We start from the raw sequence: 13,062 nt of genomic DNA on the forward strand, positions 1-13,062 counted from the left end.
TGCAATACAACTCCAAGTGTCTATCATCCTTGCTAGGATACAGGGCAGTGATGAAGAATCTTTGTTAAGTCTGAGTAAGTTATTCCTTAAATGATCATCATATTAAGGACTTTCCTGAAAGGGTGTTAACTATCTGTAAATAATCATGATAGCAGCTACTGATTTTTTTTCCCTCTGCTCAAGTTCATGGTGCCAAGTAATCAACTTATTTCTAGTCATTCTGTGGTTGCCTCAGTTTAAGTTGGGTTGATCACATACTAGGAATGGAATCTGGGACTAAACAGAAGACACAGGCATATTTTGTTTCATTTGGATTCTCAACTGTGCAGTGTCATCCATGAAAGAACTGTAGCACTATTCTTCTGCTCCCAGGTTGCCCCTTTAAAGACTGGAGAGCTTAATCTCAGCTGACAATCAGGCATAGTACTGAGGGCGTACTGCCCTATAAGAAGCAATACAGACGCACCATTAAACCAAAGCATTGTCTGCTCTCTCAAATGAATATAACAGATCTCATGGCACTATCCTGAGAGGGAGCAGAGAAATCCTCCCTGGTTCCGAATCAAGGTTTTCCCTTAACAATGGGTTAGAAAGTGACAGGAGAGGGGGAGTAGATTCAATGTATAGTCTTTCTTTGGCTTGGCTTCACGGACGAAGATTTATGGAGGGGGTAAATGTCCACGTCAGCTGCAGGCTCGTTTGTGGCTGACAAGTCTGATGCGGGACAGGCAGACACGGTTGCAGCGGTTGCAGGGGAAAATTGGTTGGTTGGGGTTGGGTGTTGGGTTTTTCCTCCTTTGCCTTTTGTCAGTGAGGTGGGCTCTGCGGTCTTCTTCAAAGGAGGTTGCTGCCCGCCAAACTGTGAGGCGCCAAGATGCACGGTTTGAGGCGATATCAGCCCACTGGCGGTGGTCAATGTGGCAGGCACCAAGAGATTTCTTTAGGCAGTCCTTGTACCTCTTCTTTGGTGCACCTCTGTCACGGTGGCCAGTGGAGAGCTCGCCATATAACACGATCTTGGGAAGACGATGGACCTCCATTCTGGAGACGTGACCCACCCATCGCAGCTGGATCTTCAGCAGCGTGGACTCGATGCTGTCGACCTCTGCCATCTCGAGTACTTCGACGTTAGGGATGAAGTCGCTCCAATGAATGTTGAGGATGGAGCGGAGACAACGCTGGTGGAAGCGTTCTAGGAGCCGTAGGTGATGCCGGTAGAGGACCCATGATTCGGAGCCGAACAGGAGTGTGGGTATGACAACGGCTCTGTATACGCTTATCTTTGTGAGGTTTTTCAGTTGGTTGTTTTTCCAGACTCTTTTGTGTAGTCTTCCAAAGGCGCTATTTGCCTTGGCGAGTCTGTTGTCTATCTCGTTGTCGATCCTTGCATCTGATGAAATGGTGCAGCCGAGATAGGTAAACTGGTTGACCGTTTTGAGTTTTGTGTGCCCGATGGAGATGTGGGGGGGCTGGTAGTCATGGTGGGGAGCTGGCTGATGGAGGACCTCAGTTTTCTTCAGGCTGACTTCCAGGCCAAACATTTTGGCAGTTTCCGCAAAACAGGACGTCAAGCGCTGAAGAGCTGGCTCTGAATGGGCAACTAAAGCAGCATCGTCTGCAAAGAGTAGTTCACAGACAAGTTTCTCTTGTGTTTTGGTGTGAGCTTGCAGGCGCCTCAGATTGAAGAGACTGCCGTCCGTGCGGTACCGGATGTAAACAGCGTCTTCATTGTTTAGGTCTTTCATGGCTTGGCAGCGGCGGCCCCGATCCGGGCAAGAGCAAGGCAGAGGCAGCGGCCCCGGCCGAGTAAGGCAGGCGGAGGCCCTGGTCCGGGCAGAGAGCTGGAGGCGGCGGCCCCAGTCCGGGCACAGGGAGAGCAGTGGCGGCCCCGGCCCCGGTCCGGGCTGAGGGTAGGCGGCGGCGGCCCCGATCCGGGCATGAGCAAGGGGGAGGCGGCGGCCCCAGCCTCGGTCGAGTGAGGCAGGCGGAGGCCCCAGTCCAGGCAGAGAGTTGGAGGTGGCGGCCCCAGTCCGGGCACAGGGAGAGCAGCGGCGGCCTCGGCCCTGGTCCGGGCAGAGGGTAGGCAGCGGTGGCCCCGATCCGGGCACAGGGAAAGCAGTGGCGGCCCCAGCCCCTGTCCGGGCAGTATGGTCTGACCTAGGAGGGGAGGCAGACCCCTCCAGCCCGGGTAAGAAACCTGCATAGGAGAAGGCCACTCCGATATATTTGGGCTTTTATTAGGTTAAAACTTGCACACAAGGTTCTGTATCCCTCTGGCTCTGTGCGCTCTGCTCCTGTTCAAGCGCCGGCGTGAGCCTTTATATGGCACCGGTGATTGACAGGGAGTAGGTGGAGCCAGCTTTCCAGGTAACCTCCCTGCAGGTACAATGGGTTTCCCCCTGTAGTAGGCAGTGCAGGAGTGTGGACAGACAAACAGCTCAGTGGTTGTTTCACCACACTCCTAACCCTCTATTTTTCTTTCATCCATGTGCCTGCTTAAAAGTCTCTTAAATGTCCTTCAGGTTTCAGCCTCCACCATCATCCCTGGCAAGGCATTCGAGGCACCCACAACTCTCTGTGTAAACTAACACCCCTGATGTCTTCCCAAAACTTGCCTCTCTTCATTTTGTACATATGTCCTCTGGTGTTTGCTATTCCTCGTCTGGGAAAAAGGTCTGGAGTCTACCTTATCTATGCCTCTCAGACTCTTGTAGACCTCTTTTATCTCCTTTCATCTTTCTTTATCCCAAAGAGAAAAGTCCCAGCTCTGCTAACCTTGTCTCATAAGACATTTTCCAATCCAGGCAACATCCTGGTAAATCTCCTCTGCAGCCTCTCCAAAGCTTCCACATCCTTCCTATAATGAGGTGACATGAGCTGAACACAATACTTTAAGTGTGGTCTCACCAGAGATTTGGAGAGTTGCAACATGACCTCTCAACTCTTGAATTCAGTCCTCCAATTAATGAATTCCAGCATCCCACAGGCCTTCTTAACTATCCTATCAATCTGCATGGCAACCTTGAGAGATATATGGATTTAGACCCCAAGTTCCCTCTGTTCCTCTGTACTGTTAGGTATCTGACCATTAACCCTGTATTCAGCATTCAAGTTTGACCTTCCAAAATGTATCACCTCACACTTCCCTAGATTGAACTCCATCTGTCACTTTTCTACCCAACTCTGCATCCTGTCTATGTCCTTTTGTAACCCAAGACAACCTTCAACACTATTCTCAACTCCTCCAATCTTTATATCATCTGCAAACTTACTTCGCCATCCTTTTGTTTCTTCATCCAGGTCATTTATAAAAATTACAAAGAGCAGGGGACCCAGAACAGATCTGTGTGGAACTCCATTAGTCAATGACCTCCAGGCAGAATACTTTCCTTCTGCACTTTGGTTTCTACATACAAATCAAATTTTAATCCACACAGTCAAGTTTCCATGGATCCCATGCCTCATGACTTTCTGAAAGAGTCTCTTATTGATGATCTTGTCAAATGCCTTACTAAAATCCATATAGACCACATCTACCACCCTACCTTCATCAATAACTTTTGGTACCTCCTCAAAAAAACTATTAGTCTCATCAGGCACGGCCTTCACTTCACAAAGCCACACTTAAATAGACTATACTTCACCAAATGATCCTAAATCCTATCCTTTTTTTTCTAACTTTTTATTTATTTCACTATGAACCATATCAACAACCATATCTACGAATGTGTTTCAATAAATATAGTGACATTTTCTCTATTTTCTCCCTCCTTCCCCTCCTTTCCACCCCCCTCTAAAACCGATAATATTAAACAAGAAAACAACATCTTACACAAAAGAAATAGAAGAAATTAAGAAAGTCATGCCATCTATTTTTGTGCAATAACTCTTAAACATGCTTATTTTCTTATCTCTTTAGGAGATGGAGGTCTGAAGCTCGCATTTTCTGTCATGTTTCATATATGATTCCCAAAATTGTTCGGACAATGTATATTTGTCTTTTAAATTATACGTAATCTTTTCCAAAGGAATACATTTATTCATTTCCACATACCATTGTTGTATTTTCAGACTCTCTTCCATTTTCCAAGTAGTCATTATACATTTTTTTTGCTACTGCTAGGGCTATCATAATTAATCTTTTTTGGGCTCTATCCAATTTGAGACCGAGTTCTTTACCTCTTAAATTATTTAAAAGAAAGATTTCTGGATTTTTTGGTATATTGTTTTTTGTAATTTTGCTTAATGTCTGACATAGCTCTTCCCAGAAAGTATTCACTTTTGTGCATGCCCAAATTTCATGTATTGTTGTTCCAATTTCATGTTTACAATGAAAGCATCTATCTGATATTGTTGGGTTCCATTCTTTTAATTTCTGAGGGGTGATATATAGCCTGTGTAACCAATTGTATTGTATTTATTGTATTCTTCATAGTTCCTGTACATAGCTCTTCCCATGTTTCATTCTTTATCTTTATATTTAAGTCTTTTTCCCAGCTTTGTACCTTATTTCATCATTATCTTTGCATTGGAGTTTAATGTACACGTTTGTTATAAATCTTTTAATTATTATTGTATCTGTAATTATATATTCAAAACTGCTTCCTTCTGGTACTCTCAATCTGTTTCCCAATTTATCCTTTAAATAAGCTTTCAATTGATGGTAAGCAAACATGAGTTATTTCATATTTCTCCTTCAGCTGTTCAAATGTTGATAAGTTATTTCCCAAAAAATAATTTTCTATTCTCTTGATTCCTTTTCTCTCCCATTCTCTAAAAAGTAGATTGTCTATTGTAAAAGGGATTAGAGGATTTTGTGTCAATAACATTTTTGGTAATTGATAATTTATCATTTTTCTTTCTACATGTATTTTCTTTCATATTCTAAATAAATGATGCAGTACTGGTGAATTATTATACTGCACCAGCTTTTCATCCCACTTGTAAAGTATATGCTCTGGTACCTTTTCTCCTATTTTATCTAGTTCTATCCTAGTCCAATCTGGTTTTTCTCCCGTCTGGTTAAAAATCTGATAAGTACCTTAATTGTGTAGCTCTATAATAGTTTTTTAAAGTTTTGTGACTGCAATCCGCCTTGTTTCTATCTCTCTGTTAATTTATCTAGTGCTATCCTTGATTTTTTCCACCTTCCATAAGAACTTCCTTATTATTCTCCTCAGTTCTACAAAAAAAATCTAAATCCTATCCTTAAGAATCCTTTCCAATAGTTTGCACACCACTCACCAGTCTATAATTCCCTGAATTCCACCTTTTAACTTTTTTAAACAAGGGGACGACATCTGCCATTCTCCAATCCATCAGCACCTCCCCTGTGGCCAAGGAGAACTCAAAGATCATAGCCAATGCTTCAGAGAATATCACATCCAGCCCCAGGGACTTATCAATTTTAATATTTTTTAAAAGATCCAACGCTTCCTCTTCCCTAATCTCAACATTATCCAGAACACAACCATTCTATTCTAACCTCACTCTGATCAAGATCCTTTTCTCTAGTGAATACTGAAGCAAAGTATTCATTTAGGACCTCCCCAATCTCCTCTGCCTCCAGACACCTGTTGTCTCCTTTAACTTTAAATGACCCCAGCTTTATTCTCATCATCCTTCTGTTCTTCATATACGCATAGAACGCCCTGGGGTTCTCCATAATCCTCCTCACACTATCTATCTGAGGTTTTCATATTAAATAAAAAATATTTATTTATGGATTTGTATAGATGAATACTTCTGCTTATGTATTGTTTGTCTGTATGTATGTGCGTTATGTCTGGTTGTGCATCTGCGTGTTTTGCACCAAGGACCGGAGAACGGGAATGCGTTGGGTTGTACTTGTCCAATTAGATGACAATGACTCGACTTAACTACTTACCAAGGGTTTTTCATACCCCCTTCTTGCTCTCCTTTCTTAGGTTCCTTCCATATACTGTAATTCTCATTAGTCCTTCCAGTTTTCTGCTTCCTAAATCTAATGTATACTTCTTCTAACTAGCTGCATCACCTGTTTTGTCAACCTAATTTCCCTTTTCCTTTCAACTTTTCCCTGTTTCAGGGGGACAAAACTATCCAGAACTGCACACAAGTGGTCCCGAAATATCCTCCACATTACTTATGGCTTTCTTCTGTTCCCAATTTACTCTTGCTAGTTCCTGCCTTATCCCATCGTAATTAGCCCTTCCCTAATTAAACACTTTCCCATTATGTCTGATTTTTATCCTTGCCTTTAGCTACGCTAAAGCTTAGGGAGTTGTGGTCACTTTCACCAAAATCTCTCCCACTGAGAGGCATACCATCTGACCAGATTAATTACCCAGTACTAGATCCAGTATGGCTTCTCCTCTTGTTAGCTGGTCCACAAACTGTATCAGGAATCCTTCCTGGACACACCTGACAGAAATTGCCTTTTGTATGGTCAGGATATACATAGCAGTAATGTGGAAGCCTGACTCCCATCTACTCATAGACAGGTGGTCTTTGGAGATGAATAATTGCATCCCACTTGAAAAGGTCACCTTCCTAAAAATCTGGCAGCCTTGTTTAGAGCATATAGGTACCACATTGACACCAATATAGAGTTACGTTCGCTACTGGCTAGCCAGTAGACCTCTAAATATTTTAACACTGTGGTATTATTGTGTCTCCATATGTTTTATTGTATGCACTAACAATGGGATGGAGAAGGGTTCAGAGAGCTCATTTCTGTATCTGACCCGACCTTGTTGGTTTTCGTGCAGTTGGATAATCATGTTGAGGAACTTTGGGGGACATCCGATGCGCTCTAGTATTTGCCAAAGCCCTTTCCTGCTCACGGTGTCGAAGGCTTTGGTGAGGTCAACAAAGGTGATGTAGAGTCCTTTGTTTTGTTCTCTGCACTTTTCTTGGAGCTGTCTGAGGGCAAAGACCATGTCAGTGGTTCCTCTGTTTGCGCGAAAGCCGCACTGTGATTCTGGGAGAATATTCTCGGCGACACTAGGTATTATTCTATTTAGTAGAATCCTAGCGAAGATTTTGCCTGCAATGGAGAGCAACGTGATTCCCCTGAACAATGGCGTGAAGCAAGGCTGTGTTCTCGCACCAACCCTCTTTTCAATCTTCTTCAGCATGATGCTGAACCAAGCCATGAAAGACCCCAACAATGAAGACGCTGTTTACATCCGGTACCGCACGGATGGCAGTCTCTTCAATCTGAGGCGCCTGCAAGCTCACACCAAGACACAAGAGAAACTTGTCCGTGAACTACTCTTTGCATATGATGCTGCTTTAGTTGCCCATTCAGAGCCAGCTCTTCAGCGCTTGACGTCCTGCTTTGCGGAAACTGCCAAAATGTTTGGCCTGGAAGTCAGCCTGAAGAAAACTGAGGTCCTCCATCAGCCAGCTCCCCACCATGACTACCAGCCCCCCCACATCTCCATCGGGCACACAAAACTCAAAACGGTCAACCAGTTTACCTATCTCGGCTGCACCATTTCATCAGATGCAAGGATCGACAATGAGATAGACAACAGACTCGCCAAGGCAAATAGCGCCTTTGGAAGACTACACAAAAGAGTCTGGAAAAACAACCAACTGAAAAACCTCACAAAGATAAGCGTATACAGAGCCGTTGTCATACCCACACTCCTGTTCGGCTCCGAATCATGGGTCCTCTACCGGCACCACCTACGGCTCCTAGAACGCTTTCACCAGCGTTGTCTCCGCTCCATCCTCAACATCCATTGGAGCGCTTACACCCCTAACGTCGAAGTACTCGAGATGGCAGAGGTCGACAGCATCGAGTCCACGCTGCTGAAGATCCAGCTGCGCTGGATGGGTCACGTCTCCAGAATGGAGGACCATCGCCTTCCCAAGATCGTGTTATATGGCGAGCTCTCCACTGGCCACCGTGACAGAGGTGCACCAAAGAAAAGGTACAAGGACTGCCTAAAGAAATCTCTTGGTGCCTGCCACATTGACCACTGCCAGTGGGCTGATAACGCCTCAAACCGTGCATCTTGGCGCCTCACAGTTTGGCGGGCAGCAACCTCCTTTGAAGAAGACCGCAGAGCCCACCTCACTGACAAAAGGCAAAGGAGGAAAAACCCAACACCCAACCCCAACCAACCAATTTTCCCTTGCAACCGCTGCAATCGTGTCTGCCTGTCCCGCATCGGACTTGTCAGCCACAAACGAGCCTGCAGCTGACGTGGACTTTTTACCCCCTCCATAAATCTTCGTCCGCGAAGCCAAGCCAAAGAAGAAGAACAATGGGATGATCTTTTTTGTGCTTCTTTTTCTTTGTTTTTTCTCTGTTCAATAGGACATAGAGGGGAGGGGGTGGAGGGAGGGGTTCTCTTGATGTTTTAAATTTGGTATTATTGTTAATTGTTAAATATATTTAAAATAATAAATAAAATATTACAAAAAAAGAATGGCAGAGAGGATCACTGGGGTCACCCTCTCCCCCCCAATCACTAGGGTCACCCTCCCCCCCCCCCCCTCCCCATCGATGTGAACTAGCAGGATCATTGTCTGAAGAGGGCACACAAAATCATTGAGGGTCCTTCCATCTTACACACAGAATCTTTCAGCTGCTCCTGTCAGGAAAGAGATGCAGGAGTATCAGAGCCTGCAGCAGGCTGAGGAACAGCTTCTTCTGTGACAGAGTATATAGATATGTTTTTGGGAGATAAATTGGGAAAGGTTTGTTAAAGTAAGTCACATACAAACACTTTAAAACAGACCTTATTTAAAATACTGGAGCTGTGCCCCATGCTAGACATGTTGGGGCCAACAGTCTTTGTAAGAGCTTTGGAGAGTGCTCAAGAGATTTCACTAATGGATTGTTGTTTACAAAAAGGCAACAGATGAAAGATCTTGTCAGAGCCACAAATTGTCTGGAGCTGTTCTAAGAGGGTCATGTGGTTTTGCAAGCAGAGAGAGTCAAACAGGCTTTTTGTGTGTGTGTGTAAGAGAGAGGGGGAGAGAGAGAGACACCCACACAGATCACTTCTACAATGCTACAGCCAGCAACAGAAGCTGGGACTAGAACAAGACAAGCTGGTAAGCTTGTGGAAAATCCTATTTGGAAGAAAGTTTGTAAGTGCTTTGTTCAGCCTGGTCAAAGCCCTTGTGTTTCATGAAAGAGGAGAGGACTGGCTGCCTAATGTTTCACTTGGATTAAGGTACTCTGTGGTGACCTGCAAGAAAGAGGTTATTATCTGGAGAACCCTGAAGGGGACAGGTTTCGTCAGCAAGACACTGCAGTGGCTGATTGAAAAAGAATCAGTTGTGGATGACCTGGAATAACAAGTATCTCTCTAAACAGACAAGAACCTTCTTGAGTAGTAACCATTTACCTTTCAAGCACCAAAACCTGCTGAACTTTATAAATGTTAAATTCTATGCACAGAATAAGAATTGTCTGCAACCAGTGAACATGGAGGAATGAGAGGTGAGATTAGACTGTGTGGTGGTACAGGTGCACGATCCTTTATCCAGAACCCTTGGGGGACAGTGTGTTCCAAATTTTGGAAAGCCCACTTGAATTGTGCTGCCGTATCCACCCCCACCCCATTCCAGTCACCCAGCCATCTCCCGCAACTGCCGGTCCCTCAGCCGCCTGCTGTCTCCCCCAAGTGCCGGCTGCCCGGCCTCCTCCCCCAAGCACCGGTCCCTTGGCCGCCTCCCCCAGCACCAGCTGCCTCCCCCAAGCGCCAATCACCTCTCTCCCCACTTACTGGATTTTGGAGCTTTCCGGATTTTATATGTCTGTACACCATCGGCCTTCTGCAGGGGAACGACCTCTGTTACTGCAGAAGAGCACGGGGACAAGACAACACCTGGCCAGCTGTTAATCAGCTGACCTGAATGGAGCAAGCCCTGCCCAGCCAGAGTCGGCCCTTTGAAGACAGTCTCAGAGCTTGCCACAGCATTCCTCGCAGCTGGCTCTGTGGAAGTTTATGTTGAATAAAGCCTGTTGAACAGACTTTATGTTTTGTGTGTTTTCTTCAGTCTGATAGAGCACCACAATTTATTCGACATAAAATCTTAAAGCTGCTATGGAAAAGCTCCTGAGCACCGGGAGCCTCGAAATCAACCTACGCCAACCAGAAGCACAAACATGCTTCGAGATCCGGAAGCATACGGTCGAAGCAATCATCGAGGCACACGCCAGTGACATCCTGGACTCCAACCGAAAGTGGCTTGTCTTACTCTGATTGAAGCTGGGTCCCCGAGCCTTCCAGGCACTCAGACTGCACTAGGTCCTCGGAAGCGATGAACACCCTTGAGACCATGTATAAACTTCCCACAAATATGGTCTTTCCAAGGTACCTCCCAAGTGCCCAGCTGCCGGGGAGACGACCAAGTCCTACCTGGGAGCCCTGTGTGAGTTGGCCCCGCCCTTGTCTGGCTGAACCTGGACAAAATGAAAAGGAGGTCGAGAGACTGATCAGCAATGCCTACGTCCAAGGGCTACACGCGAGAGCAGTCAGGAAGAAGCTGCTAGAGGACAATATATATTCCCTGGCCAAAACAGTGGAGGTAGTCCAAACCTTGGAGGCAGTAGCGCTGCACACCGAAGCCTTCGACTCCAGGCTTCTTCAGGCCTCCACGTGGTTAGCACAGTCGGCTGCTGAGGCTCTAGAGCAAACTGGGGATGAAAACATCGCTGCTGCGCCCTTGTAAGCACTGTGGGTCCCAGTGTGGGTCTGATCATCGATCGCACCAAAACCACCCAGCCAGAAACCAATACTGTTCGAGATGTGGCAAGAAAGGCCACTTTGTCGACGTATGCCTCCCAATCCCTTCTGGCAGCTTAGCAGCCCTCTACGGCCTGCCCACCTCCCTCATGATCCCCGCCACTTACGATTGCCAGGTGACGCCATTGCACCCGCAGCCACTTCCGGCCTCCCCAACCATGGCGGCCCAACTTCTGGCCTCGCTGGCAATGATCGTTGCATGCGCGCCATGCGCCCAGACAAGCCTTCGCTCTCACCAGCGCCGCCTCCCGAAGACTACAATGATGTCACTTCTGGTCTACGGAATGATGTCATTTCTGCTGCCTGTGATAACGTCACCCTCGCCAACAGCCGGCGGCATGACATCACTTCCCTCGGTGCAACTAGCGCAGCTGGGGAAGAAGGCCAACCATGCCTCGCCCTCCCACATGGCGCTGCCATCTTGGGTCAGTCAGGAGCGGGCGCCACTGCCACCCAGGCATCTAATGAAGACGGGACCGACGAAAATGATGACATGGTCAACATGAGCACTGACCAGGCTGTCCTACCGACGCACCCCACGTCTCTGGATGCTGCTAACCGCTGCACACTGCACCCAAAGCCTACGGAGAGCACCACCAGTCGACACTCACTTCTCTCGATGCCTGCAGAGGATACCGACGGCCATGATTCACCTCCACCGTCGGGGAACGATGACTCGGACCCCGAGATGGTCCTAGCGGCCACCACCCTGACCAGGAACATCCCACACGACCTTGGGCGCTCCATGATGGACATCAAAATCAACTGGCAGGTAACAAAGTGCCTAATCGACAGTGGCAGCACCGAGAGTTTCATTCATCCAAGCATGGCCCACTCCCTAAAGCTAAAAATCCACCCCACCACCTTCTATGTCGCCTTTTCCGCCAAGGACTGGACTATCAATACCCTTAGGCACTGCTCGGCCGATCTGACTGTGCAGGGGGAGATGTACACTGGGTTCAGGCTCCTAGTCATGCCCAAACTCTGCACCCCAGTCCTCCTGGGCTTGGATTTCCAATGCCACCTGCAAAGTGTCACCCTCACACTCCACAGCATGCCGTCCAAACAGCCCTGGCCAACCTGCGGCCTTTCCACTCTGCACATCACCCCTCCCGCGCTCTTCTCACGCCAGACTGCAAGCCAATAGCCGCCAGAAGTAGGTGCTATTGCGCCGCGGACTTCAGGCGGAGGTGTGGCAGCTTCCTAGTGGTCAAAGGGTGAAGCAAGCAGAGGATGGTTATGGATTACAGCCAGACCATCAGCCAGTACACCTAGCTGGATGCCTACCCCTTACCGAGGATAGTCGACATGGTCAATAAGATAGCCTGCTACCAGGTCTTCTCTACGATTGACCTGATGTCGGCCTATCACCAACTCCCCATCCACCCGCAGGACAAGCCTTATACTGCCTTCAAGGCAGACGGATGTCTGTACCAGTTCTGCCGAGTTCCGTTTGGGGTCACGACTGGGTTCTCTGTCTTCCAGCGGGAGATCAATCATATGGTAGATCGGCACAAGCTAAAGGCGACTTTCCCATACCTGGACAATGTCACCATCTGCGACCACGACCAGCAAGACCACGATGCCAACCTGGAGAAATTTCTCCGGATGGCCAAAGAGCTGAACCTCACTTCTAACAAACAGAAGTGTGTGTTCAGCACCACCCACCTCGCCATCCTGGGATACACCGTGGCACATGGTGTCATCGGCCCAGATCCAGAATGGATGCACCCATTAATGAAGCAGCCCCTCCCCCCCACACTTAAACCCTTCCGTAGGTGCCTTGGCTTATTCTCTTTCTACTCACAGTGGGTTCCCCGCTTCTCGGACAAGGTCTGCCTACTGGCACAGGCCATAACTTTTCCTCTCCCACCCGAGGTGCAGGCAGCCTTCAAGCGCATCAGGCCGGAGATTGCAGATGCCACGATGCATGCCGTGGACAAGGACTCCCCCTTTCAGGTGGAGAGCGATGCTTCCGACGTAGCCCTCGCCGCTACCCTCAACCAAGGGGGGCACCCAGTAGCCTTCTTCTCCAGGACCCTCCATGGTTCTGAGCTAGGGCACTCCGCCATTGAAAAGGAGGCCCAAGTGATCGAGGAAGCAGTCTACCACTGGTGCCACTACCTGGCCAGCAGGAGTTTCACCTTCCTCTCTGACCACTGGAGAGTCGAGCTGGCAACATACAGCTACGACATCCAGTATCTTCCGGGGAAGTTTAACGACTCCCCCAATGCCCTCTCTCGGACCTGCGCGTCACTCCACAATGACCAGCTGCAGGTACTACACAAGTCCTTCACATATATCATTT

The 13,062-nt window shown here is 47.6% G+C and overlaps 1 protein-coding gene and 1 long non-coding RNA gene across 6 annotated transcripts in view; one reads left to right on the top strand and one right to left on the bottom strand.

Moving 5' to 3' along the window:
- The window catches only part of sh3d19 (SH3 domain containing 19), a 255,194-nt gene that overhangs the window by 193,362 nt on the left and 48,770 nt on the right, over positions 1-13,062 (bottom strand). The gene's annotated exons all lie outside the window — the stretch shown is intronic.
- The window catches only part of LOC138758073 (uncharacterized), a 46,391-nt gene that overhangs the window by 16,642 nt on the left and 16,687 nt on the right, over positions 1-13,062 (top strand). The window lies entirely within an intron of this gene.

Source organism: Narcine bancroftii, chromosome 3 (assembly GCF_036971445.1).
Source record: "Narcine bancroftii isolate sNarBan1 chromosome 3, sNarBan1.hap1, whole genome shotgun sequence".
Classification (NCBI taxonomy): Eukaryota; Metazoa; Chordata; class Chondrichthyes; order Torpediniformes; family Narcinidae; genus Narcine; species Narcine bancroftii.